We start from the raw sequence: 10,638 nt of genomic DNA, 5'->3' as shown, positions 1-10,638 counted from the left end.
CTATTTAACATTAATTCAGGTATAAGTCTCCATTAGAAAAATGTACAATGTAATGATATATGTTTTAAAATATTATTAAATGAATGGAAGTTAAATAAATCATACTGTAGATTTTTATATTAAAATTTGATCAAAAATTTATTTTATTTAACTTTATTATAGTAATTTTTATTGGTTTTGGGACACCCCCGTGACTCGCAGGAGTTACTCCTCTCTATGCGCTCAAAATGGCTGGGCATGCCCTGATGCTTCTGGAGTTGGACTTGCTCATTGAATGCATGGGCCTCAAGGTGGGCCCAGCTCTGAATCTGTGCAAGTTCATCCAGTACCTCAAAGAGAGTGATGGAAAGGAAGCTAGAGATAGGGGCTCAGGTCAGGGCACAGGCCTGCTCTAATGCAGTCAAATCCTGGATATATCTAGGGATTTCTGCTGAACTGCACTATAAATAGAATTGATTCAGGCTAGTTTAAGTTACAGAAGTTTATGGGGTAGCAAGGATGGCATTAACTATGAAGAATGTAGTCAGTCTCTTAAAGTTATAATAGGTAAATTAGGTGCAGTAAGTATTTCTTAATGAAATATTAAACATTTTATTTTTGAACAGTGATTAGGTATAAGTATTTTAGGCATAATAAGAATTTTATTAAGTAGTTAATCCTTAAGTATATTAGGCATATTTATATTTTCCTGAGTAGAGATGAGGTACAATATGTATATTAGGAATAGTAATAATTTTATCAAGTAGTTTTTCTTAACTAGATTAGGAATATTATATATTTTCTTGAATAGTGCTTAGTTATAAGTATATTAGGCATAGTAAGAATTTTATTAAGTAGTTATAGATTAATTATAATAAGTAATAAACTTAACTAAGTACAGAAGTTAGTATACATTAGTAGTAGTAGTAATATTAGCATCCTTTAATTTGATTAGAGTCATAGAGTACTTTACAAATATGGGACTTAAGAAATAGAGAAAGTAGAGAAGTACTTTTATTTTCTGGTCAGCTTGATAGCTGAGAAGAACATAAGATAGACAGACTAAAAAATTCCATGCTTTTCTCTGAGATGAGAATTGAAAGCTGCCTATATATGTTTGATGCCTGCAATGGACTCTTATGCAAATATTACACTCTAAAAATTGAATAGCCATGTAATTTGTTTCACTTTGTATTTGCTAATATTTAAAGGAGAAAAAAGTGTTCTTTAAAATACACCTTTTCAAAGTGTTTCAAAGTGGCCTTTCCTGGATTTTGCATCACATGTAACATTACATAGACTTTCATGCAATATATAATTACACTGTAATCAGTGCATTGATTCAGCTTAATATACTTTTCTACTAAAAAAAACTATCAATGCTGACATATCTTACCCAAGCTTAAACATTAACTAGGCATTCATTGTTTACATTCCTCTGTAATGGCCAAATTCATTTATCAATTAGACTATGATAATGTGTTCACAATGGTGATAATATTTATAAATTTTGTGCAAGCAATTTTGTGCACTTTGGTGGTGGTGGTGAGATAACAGTGTGTATTATACCCAAATTGCTTTCTTTGTATTATCAGAATAAAGTGTGTGATGGTGACATTTATGGTCTTAGTGTATGGAATTTTGTGCACTTTAGTGATGTTGAGGTGAAGTAACAAGGTGCATGATATGCAAAAATTTTGTCTTTTATCTCAAATGACAACAGAATAGATAATCTACAACAAGCTGTAAAGTGGAGAACAGTTATACTCATACTCTGGGGGGGAAAAGGAAGGAGATATGGGATGCATGCTGGGAACGGGGGTGGAGGGAGGACAACACTGGTGATGGAAATGCCCCTCATTCATTGTCACTATGTACCATAAATAATTCTGTGAAGAAAAAATAAAATAAAAATTTTGTCATTGGCTAAAAAGACCAATAAACAATTTATGTGGAGAAAGATGTGTATTTCACTTTAAGAAAATGAATTGCGCTTAATAAGAATACAACTGCTAAAAGATTTGAAAGAGGTCTATATAATAAATTAATATAGAATATGAGGTTGAACAAGAGTGCTCACTCCAAATTTTAAAAACTTAAAAATTCTTACCTAAATCTGAAGTAGAATAGATAAGAAGAAACTGCCAAGTTTTATATAAATAATCCTTTTTAAATGAAATTGGTCGAATAGCTCACAAGGCTCTAAACTCATTTGTTCTATCATCCCTTTTCAAAATAAAATTACTTAGTGAACTCTGGAAATCTACCCAACATGTTTTGTGGACCACACCCAGCAGGGATCAAGGTTTACTCCCGACTCTGTGCCCAAGGATCACTCCTGGACAATCTTAGAAGACTATTATGTGGTACCGGTGTTCAAATCACTGTTGGTTGAACGAAAGGTAAGTGTTTTAACCCCTGTACTATATTTCTAATCTGAAAAAAAAATATCTTTTAATAACAAACAGAAAGCTCCTCCAAACAGAATTGTACTGGAGGCCATTACTCTAACCCCACCCCCTTGAATAATTTTAATGCCTACACCAGCCCTTCTCCCTGAAGACACAGCTTACACTTTAGAAAACACTAGTCTAACCACTTTAAGAATTTGGGGCTTTAGTGGTGCTGCTAGAGGTGAGACATTTGCCTTGTAAGCGGTAGAGTAGGACTGATCGCAGTTCGTTCCCAGAGTCTCACACAGTCCCCCCAAGCCAAGAGCAATTTCTGAGTGCATAGCCAGGAATAACCCCTGAGTACCAACAGGTGTGGCCAAAAAAATTAATGATTATCTAGAAGTATCATAAAATCTAAAGTCAAACCTAACCCAAAACTGTTCTATATTCTAGCAATAATTCAATAGTTAAAGTGGGAAAAAGTCACTTAACAATACAGGGAGATATATATTTATATCAGATATTTTATGATAAAAAATTTTCAGTTTTCTTCAAATTGATCTAGATACTTAAATGTTATCAATATTTTTGTTATAGATATCAGAAAGCTGTTTCTAAAAATTATATGTAAATGTAGAGAGATTATTAGGGTAAGCAAAAATTTTGGGGGGCTGTGGATGGTTGAGTCACATAGATCTGTGTTCAGGGATCATTCCTGGAGAGCTTGGACAATTATATGCGGTGTTGGAATTAAACCTTGGTAAACCAGCTGCAATGAAAGTGCCCTACATTCTGTAATGTGTCTCTAGCACATGTATGTACAGAATGTCTTTGGAGGATGCAAATCAGGATTTTTGTAATATCACCTTAAGTGACTTAGAGCAGAATTTGGGATGTGGCTCAGTGGTCTAATGGTCCCTTTGCAAGCATGAAGCCTTGAATAGGATACTCAGGATCCCCTCTCCACCAGATGAGTGTGATCTTACAAGCACTGATGTTATGTTCACCCACAACTTAAGGGAAAAGGGTACATGATTCATGCAACAAAAATGTGCGCAAGCTCTAGCAAGCACAACAACTAAAATTATGGACATATTGCAAGCAAGTTTGAGAGTCCTGTGAGCACTTCCTATATAATGCCAAATCAGAACTTGCTTTGTTCTTTGATAGAAGAGAAGTACTATGCATTTCATAATAGAAAAGAATGATGGCGATAAGAATTTTACAGATTTTTTTAATTAGGTAGTGTCTTTACAATCATGTGGGGAGCCTAGCTGATGAAACCTGGAACATAGGACACCTCAGTAATTCCTAATCTGGCCACCCACGTGACCAAAAGGCCCATGCCTTGAGAACAAAGGAAATAGACAAAAATAAAGTAATTCAGAGCAGCCCAATATATCCAGCCAGAAAGAAAAATATAGAGTTTGCCTTTGTGTTAGCAAACATTATTAAGAACTTTGTTTGAATCTTATGCCTTTTCGTAAAACGTGCTCAGGTCTACCTCTGCCCCTCCCTACTACCTGCCCCAATTTATGCTAATGAATGCTTGTAACTGTGATTGGTGTAAAATTTGTAACACCCCTGACGTGTTTCAGCCCTTAAAAGCTGATCCCCCAACAATAAACTTCCCTTTTTGAACAGCATGTGTTGTCTTGAAGGCTTCTTTTACTAATCTCTCTAGTTCTTCTTTACAGGTCGGTTCTGCTCGAGTGAACCCACTAATAACTAGCAACTTTCATCTCCACACCCCCGCGGGTCGGGGGACTCCCACGAAAGTTGCACAATCATTTTATGATTTTCAGGTGACTAGTGGGATATATTTATTTTAAATTATGAGGACTGCAATTGGGGAATATGGTTGGGCCACACTAGGCAGTAATCAGGACTTCGTCCTGACTCTGTGTAGGATACATTCACAGTAGATCTTTTGTGTTGCCAAAGATTAGTAATGTGCAGGTCAGCAGTGTGCAAAATAAGTACCACAACTCCTTTAACTTCTTTAAATCTTTGGTCCTATTAGAGGTTTTTTATGCTTTTTCTTAATTGGTTTAGGGGCTCCAGTGATAGCATAGTAGATATGACATTTGCCTTGCATGGAGCAGACCTGTATTTACTCTTTGGCTATCTTATATGGTCCTCCAAGCCTGCCAGGAGTAATATCTGAGTGTAGGATTGACCCCTGAGTACTGCTAGGTGTGGCCTCAAACAAAAAAATTTTAATTGAATCACCATGAGATACACATTTAAAAAGGTTTCCATGATTAAATTTTAGTTTGAGATTTTTAAGTGAGTGACTTATCTCATTTGGTGTGTCAGTTTTTGTGTTTCTTACAAATATATATAAATTACTATTCCCTTATTCTTAATTTATGTAGCATCATTTTTAATTATTGCTTTTTTAAGTTTAATACTTTAATACTTCTGACAATAAGACCCCCACATTGGCCAGCCAGGCTCACCTCCTGAAGAAGATGAGCCCTGCCCAAGTTTATGAGTAAGATTACATAAGGAAAGGATAGAGGGAGGTTCCAGCTTTCTGATGATCCTTAAAATGACTGGCTATTGTCTAGGGGTATCATCCTACTGCTCCCTTGTCCTTCTCTGCTAGGCTACCTGGTATGGCTAGGTAGCTTGGAGTGATACCTATAGAAATAGACTTGTGAATACCTAGCATGTGTTTTGTACTATGGTTCTACAAAATGGCATCTTTCCCTGCTCAGAACCTAAGAAGAAGCCTGACATGTGGCCTTTACAAAATGGCATACTCCTCAGGTGCAGACCTCAGGTCCCAACATTCTCTCCTCTTCTTATGGACCTGGGTCAAATCTTTGACTCTCTTTGAGGTTTCTCATTCTTGTTACTTCTGGGCACACATTGGAACCTTAGCACAAGAATCTTAATCAGTCAGGTTTTCTCGTATGATTGAACCAAGGTGATTGAACCAGTGATTGAACCAAGTCTGTTCCCCCAGAGCCTAGGTCTAGTCCCCACCTCTTCTAAAGAGCAACTTCAGCTACCACCCTGATCAGCATCCACTTGATAGGAGAGTTTAACTTGTTCTCCCCCACCCTCTACTGCCAGGTATGACAGCCAGGGTGGGAGAATGACTATGATGCAAGACTGACGTGGGTTTGCAAAAAGCAGTGGCAAACACACAGAGGGTCAGTTGCTTTTTTTCCCCTTGGGACACACCTGGTGTCAGTCGGGGGATTCTCCTATCTCTGCATTCAGAAATCATGCCTGGCAGGCTAGGGAACCATGTGGGATGCCGGGAATTGAATCCAGGTCTGCCCTGGGTCAGCTGCATGCAAGGCAAACTCCCAACAGCTGTGCTATCTCTCCAGCCCTGTGATAAGTTCCTTGGTACACCCAAAGCCATGACACATCCAGCCCCCGATGGGGATTACTTCCCCCATGCAACGATATTAGCCTCTATAGTCTCATTGCAATAGTCCAGGTAAAGGGAGGGTACCTTGGTGACCCCTCCTTGGGTGTGTTAGAGGCATGTGCTTTGTATACCCTGTAGGGCAGTCCTCCCCCCAGTGTGTTGTCTGAACCACTGCCCCCATAATTATGGTCCTGAATGCCTCTTCCCCTTTGGTTATTGGGCCAAAAAGAGGTATAGTGTTATGGGACTTACACTGGCACCTCAAGGCAGTGTTGAGCTGCTGACTTCCTCCTTCTTACTTGCCTTAATTGATGCTCCCCATAAGATGTTAGTCTGGACACATTCTCTTAGAGACCCTACTGATATTTGGGCCAGAAATCTCAGCTTAACATAACTCCCAAAACTCTGCCTGAGACCTCCATTCTTAGCCTCAGGGTTCAGCACCCTCTGTGCTGCTATATGGCTTCCCTGACATATGCTTAGATCCTGCAGAGAAAATCCCTCTCCCCACATTCTGGGGGGACTCCCTTCTTTACAAACATAAAATGAGAATGCTCCTGGGGCAACTTCCCTATCCCAGAACTCGAATCCATGGGTTGGCATCCACTTCTTTAAACACTTACATTTTAGTAGGAGAGCTTGTGGAGTTTAAACAGAAACACCAAAGAAACCACATCAGACAAAGTTTAGGGGAGGGGTCCCCAGGGTAATATTTTGACCCACAAATGGCTACCAGCCACAGTCTGGGTAAGAGGGTGTTGATTCTTGCTGGTCGTCCTGCAGTTACTGCACAATCACGGCTGCAGTCAGAAAGAGCACCAGGGCTATCTGCCTTGTGTCCTGGTCCTGTGAGTTGAATCTGCTGGATATGCAGGAGGTACTCAGTAATCAGTCTGTGACTCTGCTGCAGAGATAAAGGAGGTTTCTTCTTCCTTCTCCTTTTCATTCTTCTTATTATTATTCTCCTTCTCCTTCTTCTCCTCCTTCTCCTTCTCCTTCTCCTTCTCCTTCTTCTTCTTCTTTTTCTTCTTCTTCTTCTTCTTCTTCTTTCTTCTTCTTCTTCTTCTTCTTCTTCTTCTTCTTCTTCTTCTTCTTCTTCTTCTTCTTCTTCTTCTTCTTCTTCTTCTTCTTCTTCTTCTTCTTCTCCTTCCTCTTCTCCTTCTTCTCCTTCTTCTCCTCCTCCTCCTTCTTCTCCTTATTCTCCTCCTCCTCCTCCTCCTCCTTCTCCTTCTTCTTCTTCTTCTTCTTCTTCTTCTTCTTCTTCTTCTTCTTCCTCTTCCTCCTCCTTCTTTTACTTCTTCCTCCTCTTCTTCCTCTTCTTCCTCTTCCTCTTCCTCCTTCTTTCTTCTTCTTCCTTCTCCTCCTCCTTATTCTTCTTCTTTATTTTTCCTCTTCCTCCTCCTCTGTCTTCTTCTTTATTCTTCCTCTTCTTCTTCCTCCTTTTCTTCTTCGTCGTCTTCTTCCTCTTCCTCCTCCTCCTTCTTTCTTCTTTCTTCTTCTTCCTCCTCCTTTTCTTATACTTTGTCTTCTTATTCCTCTTCCTCTTCCTCCTCCTCCTTTCTTCTTCTTGCTCTTCCTCTTCCTCCTCCTCCTTCTCCTCCTCCTCCTCCTTCTTCTTCTTCTTCTTCTTCTTCAATCCTTCAAATTAAACTGCTCGAGGGTGTCTTGGTGTATATTCATGGAACCTTGACAGACTTATTGTGACTGAGTTATTGTCAATTCTCTCTCGGGAGAGCCCCTAAATGCTTGGGTCTGGAGTCGAAGGTAGAGATCACACAACTGTAATAACGTTTAATATTTGAATCTATCTGTCAACAAGACCTCCACACTTGCCAGCCACTTTGGGAGGGCCAGCTTCCAAAGAAAATGAGCTGTAATTATTTCTTTTAATCCCAAGTTTTATCATTGGTAATATCTCTTTAGGAAAAACTGTTATTTAAAATAAAATATTATAAAAAGATATCAAAATAAAATATGTGAAAATATTTTAATTGGGTGAAATCTTTTTAGAGATAAAGAACAAGGGGTCAAGAGAAATGTGTCTTCAGAAAAGTTAACTACAACCATAAGCATTCTGACATTAAGGACATGCAGGATTATTAAACTTTCTAAAGCTAAAATATAATATGTGTTTGCCCTTGGAGGTAAAGGAAGATTCTTGGTGAAATAAAAGATTTATAGCATACTATCAAATGAGCACCCTCAGCATTGGCCATAGAAGCTAATAGAGACATTCTTTATTAAATTAATTAATTTGTTTATTTACTTGTTGTTTTTTTTTTTGGTGGGTCACACCCGGCAGTGCTCAGGGTTTATTCCTAGATCTGTCCTCAGAAATATCTCCTGGCAGGCATATGGGATGCTGGGATTTGAACCATCATCTGTCCTGAATTGGCTGCGTGCAAGGCAAATGCCCTACTGCTGTGCTATCTCTTCGGCCCTAATAGATAAATATATACATAGTGAGACACTGATTAAAAACTAGTAAGAATAAGACAAAGTAACTTGCCTAAATTTATGGACACAAATCAATGTTCAGGAATATAAGAATGAATACAGGAAATTTGCTTATGCATGGGTAGACATAGAGATTATTATGCAGAGTAACATGAGGAAGAGGGATAGGGAGAAGGATAAGTGATCTCACTCATTTGTGGGATACAAGACAAATAAAAGATGTATGGTAATAATATCCAGATACAATAGAGATAAGAGCCAGGCCTCCTGCATGCAAAGAATGTGCTTGTCTCATTGAGCAATTTCTTTGGCCCCAATGTTATGTTTTAAGCTGGATTTAAAAAGGTATTAACTGGACAGGCATGGTGGCATGGAGTGGTAAGGCATCTGCCCTGTCAGCGCTAACTTAGGACAAACTTTGCTTTGATCCCCAGGCCTCCCATATGATCCCCCAAGCTAGGATGATTTCTGAGAGCATAATCAGGAGTAACCCCTGGGTGTAACTGGGTGTGGCCCAAAAATCAAGCAAAAATAAAAAATAAATACATAGATAGATAGATAGATAGATAGATAGGTAGATAGATAAATGGATGGATAAAATAAAAAGATATTAACTGCAAGCTGGAGCTGTGGCTCAAGTGGCAAGTCATCTGCCTTGCATGCACTACCCTAGGACAGACCACTTTAGATCCCTGGCTTCCATAATGTCCCTCAAGTCAAGAGATATTTCTGAGCATATAGCTAAGAGTAACCCCTGAGCATTACCAGATGTGTCCAGAAACCAAAAAAAAAATTTAATAAGTATTAATTGGTCCTGACCTGAGGACACTAGACCTACCTTAAAGGGACAGCTACTATTTTTTACAGTTCTTTGATAATGATAACATAGCCTAAATTATAAATATCTTGGAGTTCCATCAGGCTGATGTCTAGTTGATAGAGTACAAAAGAGAAAATGGAGCACATAGAAAGAGATCTGATAGGAAAAAATGGAATGATCCTCATTTGCAAATGACATGAAAGTCAATGTTGAAGATCTCCAAAAAAGCTCTTCTAGAACTGTCTAACAAGTAGCAAAACTTCCAGATAAAATATACTGAAAACAACTGTGAGGTATCAGGACAGACTGTATTTTAGAATTCATCATGAGTGGTCTTGACCCTGAATGATACAATGGCTCAGCAGTTGGATAGGACACGGCATAAGGATTTTAGAAAACAAAACTTTCTATACTTTTATTTGTCCACACCACCCTCCTTTTAATACGTTATTTTTGGAATTTCACTTAAACTTTTACTTAAAGAGCTTGTTGTAGGTCTTTTTCCCCTCAGGCTGGCCATCTTAACAAAGTTGCAATTTATTTGACCATTCCAACAACTGTCTACCATAACAGAAGTGTTAACCCATTTTTCCCCAGCTGGAAATTGGAGCTCATGAAACATAAGTAGGTTGCTTAAGGTTACAAAACCACACTGTCAGGATTCTATCCTAGTTCCAGCATCTGGTCCTGAACCAGTTGTAGATTCTTAAAAATCCACCTTGTTTTGTTTTTCACAAAAACTTAAAAATAGTTTTCATGTCCATCCATGTATAGAAAAATGTCATGGCTTTATTTTTCTGGGAGTTACATAGAGTTCCATTTTTATATGCACTATAGTTTCTTTGGCCATTCATATTTCATCAGGCATCTTGGTTGTTTCCAGATTGTAGCTATTGTACATAGTGCTGCAATTAATATAGTTGTGCAAAAGTCATTTTTTTTCACATCAAATAATTGTCATCACTTTTATTTCTGGCTAGGATATCTAAGGTCCTCACTTAACGAACATTGATGTACATAATACGGGATTGTTGATAATGTATTGGCAATGCTCTGAATTAGTTCTCTAGGACTTACTCATCTCTCCCCTTCAGCAACTATTTCCCCAATTTCCTCCCTTCCCCAGCTCCTGGTAACCCCATTCTACACTCTATTTCTACAAGTTAAGGTTTTTAGGTTCTGCATAGAAATGACGCCATGCCATAATTCACTTTTATGAGACAAATCTTATTACAATGCCCTCAAAGTCTATTAGTGTTGTCACCAACAGCAGGATTTTCTTCTTTATCCTGGATGAATGACATTTTCTTTTCTTTATTCATATCCCCACTGAAGCATTGGTAGGCTGCTTTTTTATTTGGACTATCACAAGACATATGTCTTATCTGTTCTACCCTTGTTCTGGCTAAAACTTTTTGAGGGAGCAGCATAATTTTACCATATGGAGAATTGGTAACTTAGGTGATGGACTCAGAAATTCGAGTCAGGAAGGTCTGCTTATCTCAGTTTAAAGCAGAGGCAGAAGTGGGGAGTAGCATTTTTGACCATGTCATATAAATCAAAGACTGCTGGAAACATGAATTACAAATGCACTAATG

The sequence above is a fragment of the Suncus etruscus genome, chromosome X, assembly GCF_024139225.1.
Source record: "Suncus etruscus isolate mSunEtr1 chromosome X, mSunEtr1.pri.cur, whole genome shotgun sequence".
Lineage (NCBI taxonomy): Eukaryota > Metazoa > Chordata > Mammalia > Eulipotyphla > Soricidae > Suncus > Suncus etruscus.
Note: the sequence above shows the minus strand (reverse complement) of the source record.